Source organism: Nycticebus coucang, chromosome 3 (genome assembly GCF_027406575.1).
Source record: "Nycticebus coucang isolate mNycCou1 chromosome 3, mNycCou1.pri, whole genome shotgun sequence".
Lineage (NCBI taxonomy): Eukaryota > Metazoa > Chordata > Mammalia > Primates > Lorisidae > Nycticebus > Nycticebus coucang.
The window spans coordinates 134,295,852-134,317,837 of NC_069782.1; the positions used below are offsets into that span (position 1 = coordinate 134,295,852).

Genomic DNA, 21,986 nt, shown 5'->3' on the forward strand with positions numbered 1-21,986 from the left:
ATATTGTTATTTCCAAGTTACAGATGCACATATAAATCTTGAAGGACATGCTAACTTGCTCAAGGTCATGCAGCCAGTGAGGGGCCTGACCAGCTCTCTATTGTAGGCATGGCTGGGGTAGGACTACCACGCCTAGCTCTCCTTGGCAGATAGGCAACTTCTTGTCACCTTGGGACAGAAGTGCATGTGAGCCACTTTTACATTGAACCCTGGCCCTGGAAAGCATTACAGTGTAGCAACAACAAAATCAGCTGTGTGACTTGCTCCGGGGCTCCGTGAGGTCAGGAGCAGAGATGTTGGCATGGATGTGGAGAAAAGGGAACACTTCTACACTGCTGGTGGGAATGAAAATTAATACATTCCTTTTGGAAAGATGTTTGGAGAACACTTAGAGATCTAAAAATAGACCTGCCATTCAATCCTATAATTCCTCTACTAGGTATATATACAGAAGACCAAAAATCACATTATAACAAAGATATTTGTACCAGAATGTTTATTGCAGCCCAATTCATAATTGCTAAGTCATGGAAAAAGCCCAAGTGCCCATGGATCCACGAATGGATTAATAAATTGTGGTATATGTACACCATGGAATATTATGCAGCCTTAAAGAAAGATGGAGACTTTACCTCTTTCATGTTTATATGGATGGAGCTGGAACATATTCTTCTTAGTAAAAGTATCTCAAGAATGGAAGAAAAAGTATCCAATGTACTCATCCCTACTATGAAACTAATTTATGGCTTTCATATGAAAGCAATAACCCAGTTATAAACTAAGAATATGGGGAAGGGGGAGAGGGAGGGGAGTGAGGGGGGAGGATGGACGGAGGGAGGGTGATTGGTGGGATTACACCTATGGTGCACCTTACAAGGGTACATGTGAAACTTAGTAAATGTAGAATATAAATGTCTTAATACAATAACTAAGAAAATGCCAGGAAGGCTATACTAATCAGTGTGATGAAAATATGTCAAATGGTCTATAAAACCAGGGTATGGTGCCCCATGATCACATTAATGTACACAGTTATGATTTAATAAAAAAAAAAAATTAACTATGTGAAGTCCAAACTTTCAAATGCATCCAGTGATTCTTCTGGCATATCCTTCAGTAATGACACTTCCTGGAGTGGGACTTTAAGGAGAGAATCCATCAAACTGCTTATTGCTGATAAGACATAGGCCTAATTACTTCTCAGGCAAAACAATAAACAGTAACAAGACTGTAGTGTTTTTGGAGGGGGTTTGTCTGGTTTCTGCTCACTGTTCCCACTGATTTGTTCAAATCCTTGGGTTAATATGTAGATTAAACCAAGGTGTTTGTCATTTAAATAGGTAATACTCTGAAGTTTTTAAAGGAAGCTTATGGAGACAACATCTTTAATATGGTAATGAAGAGAGAAGTTGAAATCATTTAACTTCATTTACAAATCATGAATATGTATCATACTTTAAATGAAAAGAAGGACTAAAACAGATATAGTGTTTGTTCAATTTGCTAAGGAGAAGACAATTTGTCAAGATTCCCCCCCCAAAAAAAACTCAAGCAATATGCAAATGTAGGAAAATCAGACCCCCGTGTTAATTCCACGGCATGATGAATATTTTTATAATCCTAATTAGTACCAGTCATTTAGTCTGGCAATTTCCCCCAATCTAGCCAATTTGAAATTAAAATAGATGCCTTGATTACAAAACTCATTAGCAAAGAAGCACCCTTCTCACTAACCAGTTCATTTAAAATGCACAAACTGAATGAAGTGTGGAACACTTGTGTTGTCAATTGGCATAAGTGAAGTGAGTCTTAATTGGAAGCATTGTGAAGTATTTGTATTGCTGCATGTTTCATTGCAGTATAATATATCATTCATTAAATGTAACAAAAGCAACTTTTAAATGGTTTAATTAAACGGAGTTTGTGCACTTGGTAATTTTTATAAAGTCGAATGTCACAATTGTTTGCATATGAAGTACTGATGGGTATTAATGTCAGGAAGACGAAGTCTGACTCTGCATTTATCATTCTGATTATACCAGGAATGGCAGGTTTAATGTGAGAGGAGAAAATTAATTATAGAACATTGACTTCTTACTTAAATGTACCCACATGCATATTGTCCTTATGAATTTGGACATGGAAACTCTGGAACTACCTGATTTATGGCTGGAATGGAGGACTAGGAGTGGTGGGAAGGAGGGTATAACACTTGGGGATTTTTCTCTTTGCAATTTCTTTTTTAGTCAAGGAAGGAAGCAGTGGGTAGAGAGAAACGCCGTCCAGTCTATTTTCATCTACTCAAAAGAGCAATGGGCATGGGAGGAGTGCAGGTTGATGTGCTGTCTGAGCCCAGTGTGATGAGAGTGGGAGAGGAGGAGGGGATTGGCCGCAGACCCAGGAAATGCTGCAGGTGGGGCACCACAGGATTCCTGACATGGGACCAGGAGCAAGGCGTTCCAGGCTGGGTTTTCTGGAAGAGGACACAGAATGGGCTGCGATTGGGGCCGTTCCATGCACATAAGGAATAAGACATGCAGAGGAGCCAGTGTTCCCTGCATGTTTCTTCTCTGTGTAATCCAGATGTCAGCTGTTGCCTTATATTTATGGATCATTTCAACCTCACATCAGCAAGGGTGCAGAACTCAGGCGTGGAACTGATTTCCGTGAGAAATTCAATTTTAGCAGACTCCGTGGATGCCCTGCCCATATCCACTTGTTATCACCATCCCCAGGAGCTCCCACTGGCTTCTTTCCTTGCCCACAGGCTTTTCCCAAAGCCTCTGGAGGAGGTGACTGTGCCCTTCTGTGCAGCAATCTGTGGAAGTACCAGGGAACTAACCTCTGGGAGCAGCCCTCAGCCAGGGACCGGCAGAATTTGGCATGTAGATACCCCAGCTCCCTCATCTCATATGTGGTAACTCTGACACATGTGTTCTATACCTTTTGAATCTAGAATTTCCCAGTGGGATTAATCTCCAATTGCCCACAAAGTTAGCTGGCTTTCTAACACCATCCACTGACTGCCTTCTGTTGCCTGGGTGATTTCTATGCTTTAATATCAGAGGGTTTTAGGGTTTTATTTTTCATTTCTCAAAGAAACTCTCTAATCCTTGATGCAGGGACTGCTCCTGGGGGAACTCTAATCAATTGTGCCAGGTATTTTGTGATTTTGGTATTGATAGCTAGAGATTTGGGAGATCAGGGATGGGAATGACAAAACTAACTTTCCACCCAGAAATTACTCTGACATTTATGTGTTCTTGGTCTCTCCTGGGCCACGCTACTCTCTGGTTTTCCCTCACTGTTGTAAGGGACACCAACACCCCACCCCCAGCCTTGTCCCCTGCCCAAGATGTCCACCTACCTAATCCTCAGAACCTGTGACTGCTGTTCTGGAGGGAAAAGAACTTCACAGATGTGCTAAGAATCTTGAGATGGGGAAATTATCCTGGATTTCCTGGGGAGCCCAGTATAATCACACGGGTTCTTATAAGGAGGAGGCCAGAGAATGTGAGTCAGAAGGGAGATGTGACATGGAAGCAGAGGTTGCTCAAAGCTCTTTAAAGATGAGCCCGTGAGCAACCCTGTAAGGAGTACAGGTGTCCCGCAGAGGCTGCAGCAGCCAGAGAAGAGCCTGCAGCCTCCAAAAGGAGTGCAGTCCTGCTAACATCTTCTGCCAACACCCTCAGACTCATTTTGGACTTCTAACTTGCAAAGCTGTAATGTAATACATTTGTTCTGTTTTAAGCCAGTAAGTTTGTGGAAATTCATTACAGCAGCAGCAGGAAATTAATACACTCACTGACCCTTCGCCTGGCTTCCTTGGATCTTCTGTCCCAGAGCACGCAGAACCATCTGCTTGCCTGCACCTGCTTCTGAAGGCACAGACGTCCGCAGACCAGACCCAGGCCAGCCAGGTCACACTTGTGACTCCATTGATGTCGATCCATGTGGTCCTGAAATAAGAAGAGCTCCTCCTGAGAGGAATTCTGGTGAAAAAAAAAATAAATGTTCTTCATCTTGTCAGACATTGTATTAGTTTGTTAGGGATGCTGCTACAGGGTACCAGAAACTGGGTGGCTCTGGCAGCAGAAATGCATGGTCTCCAGTTCTGGAGGCTAGAAGTCTGGTCAAGGTGTCAGCGGGGTTGATTTCCTCCAAGGCCTCTGTCCTTGGCTTGCTGATGGTCATTTTGTTCCTGTGTCTTCATGTGGTCTTCCCTCTGTGTGTGTCTGTGATTTATTTCCTCTTCTTATGTGAATGTCAGTTGATTTAGGTCCTCTCCTAATAAACTCATTTTAACTGGTTTTACCTCTTTAAAATACCCAATTCCCAAATATAGTTATGCTCTGAGGTTCAGGAGATTAGAAATCCAACATGTGGATTTGAGGGAACACAATTCAGCTCCTAGCACATACGCATGTCAAGGTGGCTGAGTGACGCAAGGCTCACTGTTCGTGTGTCTCTCCTGCCCGCTGGGAGGGGAGGACAGAATGGGTTTTCCTACCAGGCAGCATGAGGTGCTCCCAAGGCACATGGAACAGAACCAACCCAGGAAGACTGGCAGTTGGCGGTGTGGGGACAGCAAGGACTAGGGTGTGGGGCTTGTTCCTGAGATGTGAGAGGCCCTGCACCTGGTCAGGAAAGTTCCAAACTTGTATTTGGCCTTGACCCTAGACAAGATTAGGAAAAGATGGAGGGCGCAAGAACAAAGATGCTACGCAGGCCATGGACACCACATAGAGGAACTTTGAGGGAAGAGAGTCTGAAAGAAGTTTCAGATGGAAATTGATTTTTGAGTATCATGGCTGTTTGTGTAAGCTAGCTTTGCCTTTTGCTGTTGTTTGTTTGGGGACATTTTATTTTTGAAAATGTCAGTAGATCTTACATGTGCCAGAAGTTATAGGAAAAAGAAGTTTGGCTGAACTGAATGTGTTACAAGTCTTAAAATTCACACTGGCTTCCCCTTAGCTTAGAGGATAAAGTAAAAGGCTTTAGCTCAGCACATGGACCATGTCAGCATCAATCCTAACTTTCTACCTACTCTTGTTAAGCACTCCCTTCACTCGTGGAATCAGGACTGCGTCCTCCTGTTTCACACCAGTATGCCATAGTATCTGCATATGTATCTGTCAGGGAGTTCTTTATCCTCTTTCAGGGGTCCTCAAACTTTTTAAACAGGGGACCAGTTCACTGTCCCTCAGACCGTTGGAGGGCCGGACTGTAGTTTAAAAAAACTATGAACAAATTCCTATGCACACTGCATATATCTTATTTTGAAATAAAAAAACAAAATGGGAACAGATACAATCACACGACCCCATGTGGCCCACGGGCCATAGTTTGAGGACCCCTGAGATTCTAGCTCGTCTTGTTTATCTTTCCAAACTCAAAACAAATAAGACGTTCTTGAGAAAGCTTTCCCTAGACAAATTTTATGAAGCCCTAAGCAATCCAGATTATTCCAGAAAAATCTAGAAAGAAGCTATTTTCCTTTTATCATACGTGAAAGCTTTTTATTTTAGGGTTTTCTATTTTTTAGGTACATTAGGGAAATACAGTTAGTGCTCAGTGTTTAGGATTCCTAAAGATTATAAATTGTCCCTGGGCAAGAGATAAAGAGGACCTGAATAAAGGGAGTAACTGGAGTATTATAAAGAAAGGAGAAAATTATAGAGTGATTTGAAAGTAGAATCTGACTTTGAGACTGCCTAGAAATCACATGAAAGAGAGTGCCTGATAAAGCTGTCCATGACAAGAGCCAAGGACACCGTAGATCTGATAGTCTGATTGCCCACTGAAGTTTCAGAAACCAGAGGTTGTGCCCATGGCACATTTCTTTCTTGACAAAGGAGATGCTTGTTTCCCAATGCACTTGCTAGAAGAGGGGAGCCCCTGGAAGATGTTGCTGCCAAGATGTGCCATTCAGGGGATCAGGCTGCCCTTTGTGGTCACCAACCCTTTAGTTGCCCTGCTGACATCTTGTCCTGCCTCCCCTAGCAGCTCTGAGTGCTGCAGGCAGTAGCTGACGGTAGCTGTCTGAGTGAGTTATTGAAAGAAGACTTTTTAAAATGGAGACTTTTTAATTTGAAGTGCTTGGTACAGAGACCAGGGTTGTATCACGAAGCTTTGTAATAGGCAGCCAGGGAATGAGAGAATAAAAAGATACATTAACTTTTCTTTCTTCAAATACTGTTGTACTAATATTGGGCATGAGTGTTTTCCTAATTGAGATGCTGAAAGGAGGCTGGGAAATCCACTCTCCCTTATGTCTAGCTCAGGCATAGGTGGTCTCTTGAACCTTCTGACTCAGACACTGCAGTCCCAAAAAGATTTCCAGATTTTGCTAGGAAATCATAACTCTCTTTTTTTTTTTTTTTTAATTTCCATAAGGCGAAAAGCAGATACTCATGTTGTATTTAATCAATAGCTGTGAGATGGATGGATATTAGTTATATATTCCAAGGTGAATTATTCTAAAAAACATTTTGGACAAGGTAAACAATTTGCAAAACAATGTACATAACATTTGAATAAATTTCAATAAAATGAAAAATATATATTTTGAGGATAAAATATGTGTTATAAAATTAATACTTGACAAAATGTAAGGATTCCAAACCAAATATAATGATTATTGTTTAGAAAATTCAAAAGGAATTGAAATATTTTATCTCTGAAGTAGGTGATAAAAACCCTAGTGTGCAAGGGATTATGTTTTTATATTTTTTGGTCTAAAATTTTTTTTTTTTTTTTATTGTTGGGGATTCATTGAGGATACAATAAGCCAGGTTACACTGATTGCAATTGTTAGGTAAAGTCCCTCTTGCAATCATGTCTTGCCCCCATAAAATGTGACACACACCAAGGCCCCACCCCCATCCCTCCGTCCCTCTTTCTGCTTCCCCCCCCATAACCGTAATTGTCATTAATTGTCCTCATATCAGGAAATCATAACTCTTGATACAATCTGCCTACCCTTGGGTTTATACTGTTCCTTTTCTAATTTTGATCCTAAGATGCCAGTTTAATAACCATATTTTAAAAGATGGTGTTTTTCATTTTATATCCATTATAGGTATCACAAGCTAATCATTAAATATACTGAAAATTAAGCCACCATGTTTGTCTCCCCTCATCCAAGTAGGTTACCACTCAGTAACAGAGTCTGACAGATCCTAAATATTTGCTTTAAAATCTCAAAAGATCTTTCTTCTCAGAGTAAATACTGATAAAATAATGGGAAAATGAAGAAGAGAAGCATAGAGAACCAAAACTATCTCTTATGTTTTATTACATGCCTTCGAAAGTCTCAACAACCTACTGTTTGTTACCCGGATACCAAGTGAAGTATGTTACGTTCAACAGGCAGTTATGGAGCACTTATGTACCAGGACCTAGAAATACAATAATGGATACTGATATTATCTATGTTATCATACAAAGAGAAATGCTGATCAGATAAGTAATTGATGACAGTTGTGTTAAGTGGTACAAAATAGAGGCATCCATTGCCATTGAGTTTCTGCTGGGGAGGATGTCTGACCCACCTTCAAGAATGTTTGACACATTTATTATATTGAACAGTTAAACATTTTTAGGTGCTCATAAACATTATTTAAAATAAAACTAGGGTAATTTTGAGGTGCCTTAAGATTTTTATAAACAACTTTATTGAAGTAGACCAATTTAAGGAGAACTGATATTTTAAAAATAACGACTCTTCTGTTCTATGAACAGAATTCATCCTTTTATTTATTTAAGTTTCCTTTAATTTGGCTCAGTAATGTTTTACATTTTTCACTTCATAGATCTTACATGTAACTCTTTTGTCATATTTATCCTTAAACATTTCAGAAATTTGATTTTTTAAATGGTATTTTTAAAATTTCTGATGTTTTGTTTCTAGTATGTAGAATAAATAGGAAAATCAATAAGGATATAAAAGAATTGAACAACACGATCCACCAACTTGACTTAATTGACATCTCTAGAACAATTCACCCAACAGAAGTGGAGTCCACATTCTTCTTAAATGTGCTTAGAAAACATTTACCAATGTACGCGGTATTTTGATCCTTTGTGACTAGGTACAAAGATTTTAACTCTTAATCTATAAAATTTTTACTAGTATCAAAGAAGAATTGAAAGTACCTAATATGTGAGAAATTATAGAGAAGCAGGTAGAGGGATTTTGAGAGATGATTAATAATAGGAAAAAAAAAACTTTACTCCTAAAATGTGAACTCAAATGTTACTGAAGTACAAACTTCTGGCCTTCACATGCCTTTGAAGAGGTAGAAGTAAGTACTGCAGGGGTTCAGTGGAGGGAGATCAACTAGTGTATATGGATGATGAGAAAAGTGATGTTTATGTTTTCTTGATCTCTAGTAAAAGTGTCAGATTAGCACATGGTAGAGATATTCTAGGCAATGCGAATGGTCCAAGTGAACTTGGGAGGTGGGGAAAGAGGCTATGGATAAGATTAGCAAATAGTTTAGTTTGATTGAAGCACAAAGTATATGATGGGGAATAACTAGAAAGGTAGTCAGAAGGGTCATCTGAAGTCAGATAGTGAGCATTTGGGTGCTTGTCTGGGAAACATGTACTTTCTTTTGTAGAGAGGAAATTATGTGTCTTCATATGGTTCACATAGAATTTGGGAACTGTCTACAATAAAATAGCAAAGGCTATTTGAGTTGGTAGTTTCTTTCTTTGGAACTAACCATTAAAAACCTAAAGGAAATCTTCAGTTTTTGCCTGTCATCAATTTCATCTGAATCCCTCATTTGTTTCAGGACTTTAGATATGAATATTTATCACTAGCTGTCTTTCTCTTGGTCTGAGACTTGTCCTTTTCAGCAATGATCTCATCCCAAATAGGAAATCAAGTCTGGATCAAGCAATAACCTGACTCTAGAACAGGAAAAAACCCTTTTAGATGGTTCCCCTGGTTGGGAGAAGCAAAAGGCACATCAGGGATTGAAGGCATGGAAGATGTGTATGTGAGCTCCTTGTTTTTTTGGGGGGGGTCTGTCCCTTGGGGATCATCTCAGCAGTCTTTAGAATCTGGAACTCACAGTTCAGGGCTTATAAATCTCCTGTTTTTCAGTGTCTGTTTTGTGAGTATGTGTTAGCTCTGTAAAAATACTGATATCTCGTGCCAGAGCCTACGTTTTTATTTAGCCAATCTTTACTAAGAACTTGATGAGTTTAAATGCTTGTACACAAAGCTTGTGTGGATATAATGATGGATCAGTGAAGTATCTTAAGGTGGTGGGATGGACAATGGAACAACTATTAATTGCATACAGTGCTCTTGGAGACTTAAGTGCCCTGACTTTCTGGAGTCCTCAGCTAGGTGGGGACTCTATAGGCTGTGCAGGGTTGGGTAGAAGTGGGGCAGATATTGGGAGTTAAGAGGGATTTCACCAGTGAAAGGAATCTTCTGGGCATTTATTAAATCCTCAATATATACTTGGTGACAAGTCAGTTATGGAAAGTTATCATACCTTGTTTTTAAACAAGGTATGATTTAGGGGACGTCTCATCTTTAATACCCAGCTGAAAGTGGATTTCCTTAAAAGAGGCCCTGCTAGGTTCTGGAAAAAGAATTAGATGGACTTGGATTCAAAAGGTCTGGATTTAATTCCCTGATTCTCTTTTTCCTGGATGTGTTGTGTAGAGCAGATTTCTTAGCCTCTTTGAACCTCCTTCATTTTCTGAGACGAAAATAATGATGGAAACCTGACATGTGTGTTGTGAGACTTACACAGGGGAAGGTGTAGAGATGTGCTAAGCTCCTTTTTGTTGGGAGACCTCTGCTTGTCCTAAACCAGCTCTTCAGAATTCTCCTCCAGGCCTCACAGCTAAAGAGATGACACTGATTTTCATGTGATTTGGCCTCCAAATTGGCTGAGCTAACGCGATTTCCTTCTTCAGGGCTGTTATTTTATTTATTTATTTTTTTACATCTCCTCTTCTTTTGTTACTTTGAATTTTAACTTTTTTGAGACTTCAAGGGTTGCTTTCTCTGGAACCAAGTCATATGCTAAGATTCTTTGAATCTTCAGTCTCCTTAATGACCATTGTTCAGACTCAGAACTAGAAAGGCCAGAGGTCTCAGGCAAAGGAGGCTGACTGGGTAATTGTTGGCTGATACGACTGTACATTATCAAGGACAGTTTCTCAGTAGAGATTCATCAGCCCTTGATTAATAAGGAGTGTGGACGTCTGTGACTGGCCTATCTTTACTCATTAAGTCACAAGCTAGGGCTTTGACTGCATTTGCAATTCATCATGGCCCATGTTCTCTAATTACAGAGTTGAAGACAGCAATATTCAGATTATCCAGCTCTTCCTCTTTAGCATGGAAAGATACACTGAGGGGAAGTCACGACAACGTGTGAACTATGGCATTCTTAGCATTCAGCAGTGCCAGCATCACTTACTGGTGCTCTTTTGGATTGCCTGTATCCATGTGTGTGTGAGCCTGTGCTCTGCTGTAGAACTGGAAAAGGGGAGAGAAAGAAATATTTATTTAGTAAACTTTTTTGCTATTGTTATTAATACTTCTAGCTATGAAATTCATCTTATTTTCTTTCATCGGCAAATGCTGGTGTAGTTGTTTTTGCTGCTGCTTTTCACCTGCTTTCTACTTTTTATTTCCTTAATTCGTTCTTAGAAAATCTTTGAGCCTGACAAGTGTGTAGCCTAACCCCTAAATCCTTTGTCACCTCTGACCAGCTGCCGCACAGCTTTGGTTTACACACTTTAGGTTTCAGGGAGCTTAGTTCCTCAGAAAGCAGACAATTCCAGTTTTAGAGGACTTTAGCTATTAGCTGAGGCATTAGAATGTTAAAATCTGTCTTCTTAAATCTTCTGTGTTTTAGAAATAGTTTGTCTTTATTTACTGTCTTATTCAAGTAGTGTTCTGCTCTCTGCCACCTATAGACAAGTCCCCCCACTCCATACATAATCCCTTCTTCTCATGGATGCTGTAGCTTGAATACCTGTCCTATTACCCTTGTTCTCTCCAGGCTGAGCATCTCCTGCCCCACAGGATCACTTCAGAAAACCCTGAGCTATAGCCCTGTCATGGAAGTGGGAGGCAGAAGGGCTTATGCCTCTGTGGTCCAATGTCAGCCTTCCAGGCCCACACAGGGAGTTTGGGAAGAATGCTTCTTGCTCCTTAACTCTGTGTCCAGGTTATGATCTGATCTATTAGAGTCTACATGTGTGTCTGCAGATTCCCAAGTGGCTTCTCTGCTCTATCCCACTAGCTCTTTCTCCAATATTTTTTTTTTTTTAATTCCAGTGATTTCCACAGGGCTACCCTCTTGTAGTCAGCAGATGAATTTCCTTTCTTTGAGACTGTCTGCCTCTTGCTTGGTACCTGGTTCGTCATCTTTGTCTCTTATTGTCTTAAACCTTTTTTTTTTTCCTGTTTTGTTTTTGTTTTGTATTTGCAATGACAAACAATTCAATAGGGTAGAGTAAAGTATGATCTTCCTGGAGCTCACCTCTGGTTATGTACTCCTCTGCTAAATGAATGAATAAATGAATAAAATATAACAAAAGACAAAATAAATGTTCAAAACCAACAAAGAGACAAAGACAGGATCTTAGAACCAATATTTAGGGTCTAAATGAAAAGAGAATGGGAATAGAAACTATTGAATATCTTATGTACTAAGCATGTGCTAAGTGTTTTACTTTGTTATCTAATTATAATATTCCAGCCTCTATTTATTCATTAGTTCCAAACCTTTTGGTTTTGTGTGTGTGTGTGTGTATGTGTGTGTGTATGCATTTATGTGTGTGGGTGGTGGTGGTGGAGGATGTGTGTATTTTAAGGATTAGCTGATCTTCACATGGACTTGTATACTGTGCTTTATTATAAGGTGTCCTGGATTGTAAAACATTCTCCATAGGTGTTTTTCACTTGATTCTGCTTGAGCCCTATGAGTATCAATGGACATGGACAGTTTTAGATATATTTATCTGTCATAGTAGCAATTTCTGCTTCTGTTGTAAGGGTCTTGTGGATTCTATCTGTGTCCATAGCTGCAGCTGATCTGGGGCTTTGTTTTCTTTTGAGCGATTATTTTCATCCTACCCTCAACCCTAATCCAAGGCTCTGAGCAGGAGACACTTTGTTGCGGCATACCCTGACAGTGGTCAACATATTTCAAGGCAACATATCCTATATCAGATAACACTTCAAACTTTAGATATTGGGCCTATTTCCAAATATTTGCTGTGGCAGGCATAAGGGCAACTATCTTTTCCTTGCTTAAGTAATATAACCACTCCTCAGTTCCCAGAGCCTGTATGTGTTCCTCAAAACATCATGGATCATCACTGAATCAGCTCCTGTACCCCTTTGGTTTTATAATTTCAGTTTGATTTCAGATTTCATGCTCAGAAATTATTTATGATTTTTTTTTTTTCCCGCAGTTTTTGGCCGGGGATGGGCTTGAACCCACCACCTCCAGCATATGGGGCCAGCACCCTACTCCTTTGAACCACAGGCACTGCCCATATTTATGATTTTGATTTATAGTTTATCATAAGAAAATGTTTATTGGTAGATACCCTGTTTTCCTAAAAATAAGACATCCTCCGAAAATAAGACCTACTTACAGGAAAGATAAGACGTCCCCTGAAAATAAGACCTAGCACATCTTTGGGAGCACACCTTAAAATAAGACACTGTCTTATTTCTGGGGAAACAGGGTAGGATTCCACTGAGGGAGATAAGGTTCTACTGAGTTGGAATAGTGGCTCTTTTATTTCTCCTATATGACCTTAAAACTAAGGTTATAAAATATAGGTATCATTACCATGGTCCTACAGATTATGACACCAGTGTTTAGGAAGGCTAAGTAAGTTTTTAGAGATCACAAAGCCAATAAGTGACAGAGCAGAGTCATACAGGAGCCAGCAGAGGAGACAGAGGAAGACTTTTCCCTGAAGCAGGAAGAAAACCAGGGTAAACAATGCCTTGAGATTTACCGAAGGAGAATTGTTTAAAGTTTGGGGAAGAATCAAATGCTATAGAAGGGCAAGGGCTGAGAAAATTACACGGGATTGGCTTGGTGCCCATAGCATAGTGGTTACAGCACTAGCCACATACACCAAGACTAGAGGGTTCGAACCCAGCCTGGGCCAGCTAAATAACAATGACAACTGCAACAAAAAATAGCTGGACATTGTGGCGGGCACCTGTAGTCCCAGCTACTTGGGAAGCTGAGGCAAGAGAATCACTTAAGTTGGAGGTTGCTTTGAGCTGTGCTGTCATAGCACTCTACTGGGGTGACAAAGTAAGACTCTGTCTCAAAAAAAAAAAGAGAAAAGAAAAGAAAATCGCTGGATTTGGCAATTTTTGAAGAGAACAGATTGTGTCTGAGTGGCTCTTTGACATGCCTGGAGGGAAGAATTGTGTGACTTCCTCCAGCACCACTTGCAAAGATACACTTAAGTGTTTTTGATGGTGATGGTGATTATCAAAGTGTTTTCCTTGAAATAACACTAACTATTTGTAAAATTTATGCAAAAATATGGGATTGGGTGGGTCCACATTTGCGCTCACCCCTTGAATGCCCTTGTTCTCTGGGAGGTGTGTATCGAACCCCCTTAGGGAAAGCATCATGCATGAGAGTCAGTTAGTGACAAGTCTGTTAGAGGAGGTTGTTGCCCTGACTTTAACCTTGGAGGGAAAAATGGATCATTCTTTCATGAACAGGTGCAACTTATTTGTTAAGTTCTTCAGACTCAGTGTCTATTTCAGTCCTTGGGAAAAGGGCACCATTGTTTCCATTTTAGAGATGAAGGAACTCCTGCTGGGGCCACGTGCTGATTTTGTGAAGGCTTTTTTGCTTATCTGTGGAGCTGGATATCATGAAAAGGGAAAGAAAAATAAAAAGATTAGACACCCTTGTTTTAGAGCATTTAAGTGGTCCAAGTTACCAGAGCTAGAAACGATAGAATTGAGATTCACAGGCATGTCTGACTTCACAGTGAATCACCTTAATTTATCAGATCCCAGAGTAGGATCTTTTTTATGTGGTTCTTGAAATTTCCCTATGGACACCTAGAGAACATGACTGCCAGAATCAAAATCAGTATATTCCAAATACAGTTCCTGACACTAGGATGTGTGCCCAGGTGGGGCCCAGGCAATGGGTCAGCCTCTGATTTTTGCTCACTGGTCTTTCCATAAGAGCAGATGAAAGAGTGCTACAGGATGGAGAAAGGGTGTCTACATCATGGAGGGGAGACCTGGAGATCCACCCTAGTTCACATGAAACAATTTCTCAACCTGGTTGGAGGTGACAGGTTCATGCATTTATTTATTCATTCTTCCTACAAACATTTGTAGGTTCATTTTAGCAGAATAACCCTTTATTGAGCGCAGACATGTGGAGGCAGTAACATCAGGAGGATAGGAATAAGGGTTTATATCCTCACAAGTGACTTAAAGTGCCTACCCCACATCACGCATTGCCCTGCGGTACTGGGATCGCAGAATGAACATGGTAGACAAGAAGTGAGCTGTCCAGTACAGTGATTGCCAGGGGCATTTGGCTGTAAATAAAATGAATTACAAATAAATAAAATAATTCCATTCCTCAGAGCCCCTCTCCACATTTCAGGTGTTCAGTAGTCAAACATAGCTGGTGCATGGCCTTGCGGAAAGTTCTGCTGGGCAGTGCCTGTGAGAGCCAGTGTTGCCTGGATTGGAACCTAGCTCTGTCCCTTATCAGCTGTGTGTTTGTGTATACTTGAGCACTCTTTAGTGTCTCTGCATTCCTTCCATTGCCTGCAAAATAGGGAACACGATTGGAACTACAAAGTAAGGAACATCTTCTAGGGGCACTCACTGCGTTCCAGGCACCATTGTAATGACATTATTTGCATTAGCTAACGTAATATTTATAGTCACCCTATGATGTAAATATTATCCACAATTCATAGATGTAGAGACAGGAACAAAAAAGCTCACACAGCTTTCTTGTGGCGGCAATGACCTATAAACCCAGGCACCTGGGATCCAGAGTCAGTGCTCTCAATCTTTGTTGTAATTTTTAACAGTGGCATTGATCTCATGGTGCTGTTGGGAGAATGAAATCATCGACTCCTTTAAGATCTTAGTATCTGCCTGGCATGGAGTGAGAGCTCAAGAAATGTTAGTTATTATTATTCTGGTATTAATGGAAGTTAGAGGAACTCTAATTTCTATTTCTTCAGGAATCTAGAAGATTCCTAGAGAGAGGTGGACACTCTGTTCCTCTTGTTAGTGGAAAATAGGAAAATTTGGCTGAAAGAGAGGTGGATTGGGAGACAGGGTCCTTAGCCCTTGCTGTTCCCTTACCATGGACATGCCATTTTCCCTCTCTGCCTCAGTTTCCCTTTTGTATTGTGGGGATTGAAATAGAAAGTCTCTGGATTCTGTTTCCTTTGCCAGATTCCCCGATTCCATGATGAATGGGGCCTGATTTGCATTGCATAGTAATAATTCATGTATAAATATTAGCTTATGCAACTGGTTAATCACTTAATGTCAGATAAATGTATGGAGCAAGGTGTTTAATATGTTTACATAAACTGTACAAACCACTTTCCATTAATTGTGCTCACCCAGTGTCCTAGCATGGGTGTGTTGAGGCAGCAAACTTGAGGAGGCCACCTGTCTACTTAACTTTTCATTCTTACCTGGCTCTGATTTATGCCACGGGCTTCCTCTCCCGCACATGGGAACTGGGGTTTGGAGGATATTTATACAAACAGTGCAGCCCTGAGAATTAGAGGCACATGGGGCTTTGTCTCTCTCTTCAGACGGGCTGAGCGCTTTGTGGACACTTCATTTTTCATGCAGTCAGCTGAAAGATAGGAGTTTACACCTGGGTGTCAAGCCTCTTTTTTCTGCCCTTTTTTTTCTTTTTCCTTTTTTTTTCAGTTTTACCACAAAAGATCCAGGACAATTTCAGTTGGGAAATTATGGGAAATTTCTCAGGTGTGATAAAGATTTTCTGGGTTTTTGTTCCATTGGTTTTTATGGGACTGTGGATGGCTGTAAAATCTGAGCAAGCACAGCTGGACAGAGCAGGAGGCCGGGAGGGGTGGAGCCAGAGCAGGATAATGCAGAGAAGGGGTGGGCTTCCAGGTGCACCAGTCAGGCTCCCCCGCCCCCACCTTCCCAGGAGGAGGAGATTGGCCCTGCCTGGAATTCCAATAGGAATAGACTGAAGGGACTCTTTACAGAGGGAGGTGCAGATGTAAGGGATGTGACACAGCATGGCAGGACACCCAGGGACAAGCAGCAGTGAGAAGCTATTTGAACCTGGCCCTTGAATGGGCACACACAGGAAACCATGTTACTGAATTTCTGGAGAGAGCTGGCATGTTGAGGAGGAGGGGCACCCAACGGCTGTGGTCATAGGGATTGGAGACCCTGCTAGAAAGATGGGACCCATGCAGGATAGGGAGTGGGGAAGGGAAACCCTAACCTCTCTTCTCATCAGCCAGCTGCCTCTTGGAGCTCTCCTTTGACTGAATGCAGCAGGAAGGCAGAAGCATCCAGGTGGGCTGATGCAGTCCATATTCCTGGGGGAGGGGTATAGAATGGGGCAGAGGGGCTAAAAACACCGCGAAGTGAGAACAAATGAAGCCCACTGAGCACAGACAGATGTGGACAGCTGTGTGTGAGTGTGAGGTAATGGAGTAAGGGGAGAGAAGGTGCGAGAGGCAGGGGAGGGCATTGAGAATCTGAGGTTCCATCTTATCAGGGCCCTTCTTTCCTTTCACCATTTGCAATCAGCTCTTTTCTAAACAGTTCAGCATCAAATATAGACTGAACTCTGACTATTCAGGAAAATAGTGAATGTGGAAAGGGCTTCTGCTTTGAATCGGGTAGATCTGGGTTTTCTTTTCAATTCTGGTATAGTTGTTTATTAACTAGATAGCCTTTGATTAGATACTGAAACTTTCTCACCATCAGTGTTTACATCTGTGAAGTGGGACTAATTATACAGACATCACAATATTGTTGTTAAGTCGAAATTGGATAACGAATATAATATGCCTAGCCTAGGATGTGGTGGTGATTCTTACATTAATTGAACAAATGCACCGTGGGTGGATGGAATGAGATAAGGCCCAGGCATATAGTCTAGTTAGAGGGTGATATTTATTATATATAAACAAATATGGAATTAAACAAATTATCATGTAAAATTATATTCATTCAGAAATACGTGTGTAGTTTCATACCCAAAGTGTTAAGAAGACTGAGACCAAGGTGATCTGAAAAGTAGGAAAGAGTTTATGATGGGGACCAAAGAAGTCCTCTCTAATGAAGAGTTGCAAAGGCAACTCTTGAAGTTTCCACTTGAAGGGGGAGTGGAAAGTGGCCAGTGAACAGTGTTCAGGGCAGTAGCAGCAGCAGTAGGAGTCATAGTAGGGGCAGAGATATGTGGAAGTTAGAACATTCTCCGTGGGATCCTTTCCTCTCTGGCTGCTCCTTCCAGGAGACTTGCCCAATTCTGCTTCATCTTTCTGACCTCTCTAGATTTTGAAGTGCCACTGGGTCTCAGTGGCTCCAGAGTCTGGGTCTCAGACTCACTTGCTGCCTTCATGATTTTATCCAGATTCATGGTTTTAATCGTCATTTATTTGTTCCAATCACTAACCCTGCTCTCTCCCCTGTATGCCGGGCTTGTTCATTGACCTGCCTACTTGATATCTCAGTGTGGCTGTCTTATAAATATGCCAGATAGTCCACTCTAAAATTAAACACCTGGTTTCTATTCATTCCCCTTCATAAATTTACCCCTCTCACAGTTTAATTCTTCTAATTTTTCAGGGCAAATACTTTGGAGTCTTGGGTCTTCTCCTCATTCCACACTCTAGGATCCCTAAACAGATTGTCTTGATCCTATTTCTAAAATGCACGCAGAATCCTAACACTCCTCACTTCCTTCTCCATGGCTCATATCTGGTCTGTGCTGCCATCATCCATGTCTTACATGAATCATTGTAACAGTTTCTTCTTCCCTGTCCTCCCACCATCGACTCTCCATTAAGCAGCCGAATTGTTCCATTAAGATGTAAATCATATCATGTAATCCTTGCTTAAAAATGTCCAATAGCTTCTACCTCACTCAGAGTAAAACCTGGCTCACAAGATCTTACATGATCTTTTCCCCTGTCCTCAGACCTTGCTGTTTCTCTGCCCTCATCCCTGCATCTCTCCCTGTGCCCTGCCGCTCTGGCCTCCTTGATCCTCTCCTCTTGCATTACATTTAGATGCAGGTTATGCTCAAACTTTCACTGCCCTTAGGTTCTGCTGAAATCCCATCTTTTGAGAAAGGCCTTCTCCAACCACCCTGTGTAAAATTCAATTTTTCCCCAACTACTACCGGCAGTCCTTATTCTACTGTGTTTTCTTTATAATAATTTTCTGTCATCCAGCATGTTAACTCTTGTCTGTGGCACATACGTCACTCACATAAGAATTCAAGCTCTTGAAAGACAGGGAATTGGTCTCCTTTGTCCCAGGATGCGTAGGACAAGTAACCCAGACTTAACCTGTTGACAAACTGGAATAATCACGTGTGCGAAAGTCCCAGCACAAGATGCTCCACTAACACTCATCCTTCCCTGAGGAAGGAAAGGAAGTTCCTCCAGCCTAGCATTACTGGCTTCCTTGCATCCTGAAGTCCTATCCAGTGCTTGGGCATCTTAGCCAGTTGGTCAAGGAATATTTAATAGGATTCTACTTCTTGTGCAGCCTTGTGTTGGGTGTTAGGAGAAATACAGAAAAATGTGTCATGTAATTTCTATTATCAAGGATACTTGTAGTCTAGTTGAGGTGAAAACACATACAACAAGAACAGTAACTAACAATATCAGTCAGTGGCAGTAATATTAATAACTATATTCCAGGCAGTGCACCAGGCTTTTACGTTCAGAGTCTCATCTAATCCTTGTAACACTACAGGAGAGGTGCCATGATATACTCACCTCTCCCCATTCCCCAAAGAAGGAACAAAAGAAACAGATGAGAAAATAGAAGCCTGGAAAGCGCAAGTAACTTTTACAAGGTGAGTGTGTAGGGTGAGGGAAGGGGGAAGGAGCAAAGACTGGACTCAATCCACCTGCCTATCAGAGTTGTGATTACAGGACATGTTTTCTAAACCAAAACAAAAAAATCAGGTCATTGTAGCAGTTCATGACATGAATGGTTGTTGAGATGATTAGTTATTGGCTGTGTATTCGTGGGAGTGCTTCCTGGGTGCCAGGCATGGTGCTTTGTGCTGTGCATAAGATGATGAGAACCCACGTCCTGTCCTTGCCTTCCAAGAGCTCAGAAGGTAAGACAGAAATTTGTAATTAGAGCATCATCTGCAAATCCAGAAATACAGGGATCTCCTTCCCAAGAAGAAATCCCTCTGAACTGGAACTTAAGGTTGTTCTGAAAGGTGGGGAAAAATATGTAGCTGGAGGGGAATGGAAGAAATAAGAGAGAAATCAGTGGTAAACCATAATTTTTGTTGCATGATTTTTCTTTTTCTTTCTTTCTTTCTCTTTCTCTCTCTCTCTCTCTTTATTTCCTTTCTCTTTTTCTCTTTCTTTCTTTCTTTCCTTTCTCTCTTTCTCTCTCTCTCTTTCTTCTCTCTTTCTTTTCTTGTATGGGATTCACTGAGAGTACAAAGAATTCGGTTACAGTGATTGCATTTGTTAGATAAAGTCCCTCTTGCAGGCTGTAGTGCCATTTTGGATGCACCTGTCATTCTGATGCAGCTTTAAGCTCATTTGGTGCCTGGGCTACAGTTTTTGTTGTACTGACTCATGAAAAGAGGTCCTTGGGAAGGCACTTTATAGGGAAAATATTAGAGGAGGTTGTTCATTTTACTGTGTGTTTCTGAAAGAACAATGAAGGGTAGTTTTGAGAAGACAGGTTTGAATTGAGTTTGTACTGCATGTTTTCTTTTTCTCCTTCACCCCTTTTATTCTAGTGGACAAAGAGCAGAACTTAAGTTATGGAAGGCAGAATTCAAGAAGCAGAGGCACATACTTTTAATGTTATTAACAATACACTTTCAGTGTTACTGTATCCTAGCAGTTAAGTGGTGAAGGTTGGGGCATGGCTTCAGTGCTTATAATATAGTTGGAAACAATAGGTATCCAGGAGGTACAATTTTAGCTGAAGAGAAAGACGAACAAAAGGATTTTCCTTGTGAAAAACCATAGTGAAATTGCATGAACATGTATTGGGATGGCCTGGTGGAGATTGTAGCGAAATTAAAATATTTAATGTTATTAAAGTTATTGATTAATGATTATGTTTTAAGTCTTCCATTTTGTATGATGGAATTTTGTTCCCCAGTAGTTTTGAGGGGAGAACAGGTATGATAATTGAAGGGGACACTAGGTTTTCTTTGCAGTATAACAGGACAATGGCAAGGAGGCAAATAACCACCCTTCCAGATGACCACGGGGAATAACTCCCTTTCCCTTTGGTTTCTCATTTCTCAGTTGTTAGAAGAAGCATTTAGAGGCTGTTAGAATTTAGTAATCAAAGGGTTGTCAAAATATCTGTTTTTCAAGGGTTTTCCCTGCACTCTATTCTAGTATTTTTATGGTTTCATGTCTTAATCACAAAGTCCCAAGACCAGAGATGTTGGCATGGATGTGGAGAAAAGGGAACACTTCTACACTGCTGGTGGGAATGCAAATTAATACATTCCCTTTGGAAAGATGTTTGGAGAACACTTAAAAATCTAAAAATAGATCTGCCATTCAATCCTATAATTCCTCTACTAGGAATTCCTCTACCCAGAGACTAGACCCTAAAGAGGTTCCAAGATTTGTCCCAAAGTCAGTTGTAATCTGTGGCACAATCAGAACACTAACCTGCCTCCCAGCTCTGGGGTTGAGGGAGCGAACGCAGGACTCGGACTGGGAGCTGTGGCTCAAGGGCAGCTCAGGTGCACCTCTGCTCTTTCCACGCAACTTAGCTACCTCATTTAGCCTGTTTCTCTCAGTTTCCAAGTCACTAATTATACTTACTACATAAGACCATAAGAGAAGTCCATGAACACACATAAAATTGCTTTGGAACCTGTAAGGTGACATATATAATAATTCTACTTCCCTATGCCAGCTTTTGTTGAAGGCATTGGAAACTTCCAGTGCATAGATTTCCTCTTTCTGTTTCTATGTTTCTGCTAGAGGTGAAGGATGGAATCTGAGTTAGATAAAAAGACAGAACCAAATCAGGTATTGGGGAAGTAAAAATTGGTTTTGCAGACCAGATCTACTCAAACTGACAGAAGCCTTTTTATCACGCTTTGCCATTAACTAAAATCTCTGTGAAGATTATGTTCCCCATGGAAGCTCAGAAGCTCAAGGAACTATAGCTTTAAGCCGCATTCTAGCTAATATGAGTTTCCACAGCATTGCCCTGGCTACTCTTGCATTCAATAAACATGAGGGATTGCACTGTAATAGCGACCAAAGCGCCCAGACACACATTTTAATTAAAGGAATACATCACATAATAAAGTGAATTTAAATGAAAAATCTTTCCTTGGGAAGTATAGTTTCTTTGTTGTTGTTTTTATGTGGTACTTTTCTGATACTTAAATACTTTTAAGAGAAAGGAAGAGCAAACTGGGGTCAAAGTGAGATTGTTCAGACAGGCACTGGAGGGTTGGGGGTTAGGGCTGCCTTAGCCCTCATGAAATGTTGGCTAAACCTCCTAGGTGACAAGTGTCACAAACAGTATCTGAGGTGATGCTATTTGATGAGGTGAGAATGACTGGAGCTGGTGCATGAATGGGATACTAGTAGAGGATGTCTTAGTCTCAGGAGGAGGAGTGGTGACTAGAGGAAGGTGAAATGCAGAGAAGACCGTCAGACTTTGGGGTTGACATTGCATTTTGAAGCTGGATGTCTGGGCTGATGACTTTGTATGC

General features: G+C 41.0%; 1 protein-coding gene across 1 annotated transcript in view; it reads left to right on the forward strand.

Annotated features, from left to right (window-relative positions):
* Nucleotides 1-21,986, forward strand: part of SORCS3 (sortilin related VPS10 domain containing receptor 3) — a 632,023-nt gene that overhangs the window by 353,295 nt on the left and 256,742 nt on the right. The window lies entirely within an intron of this gene.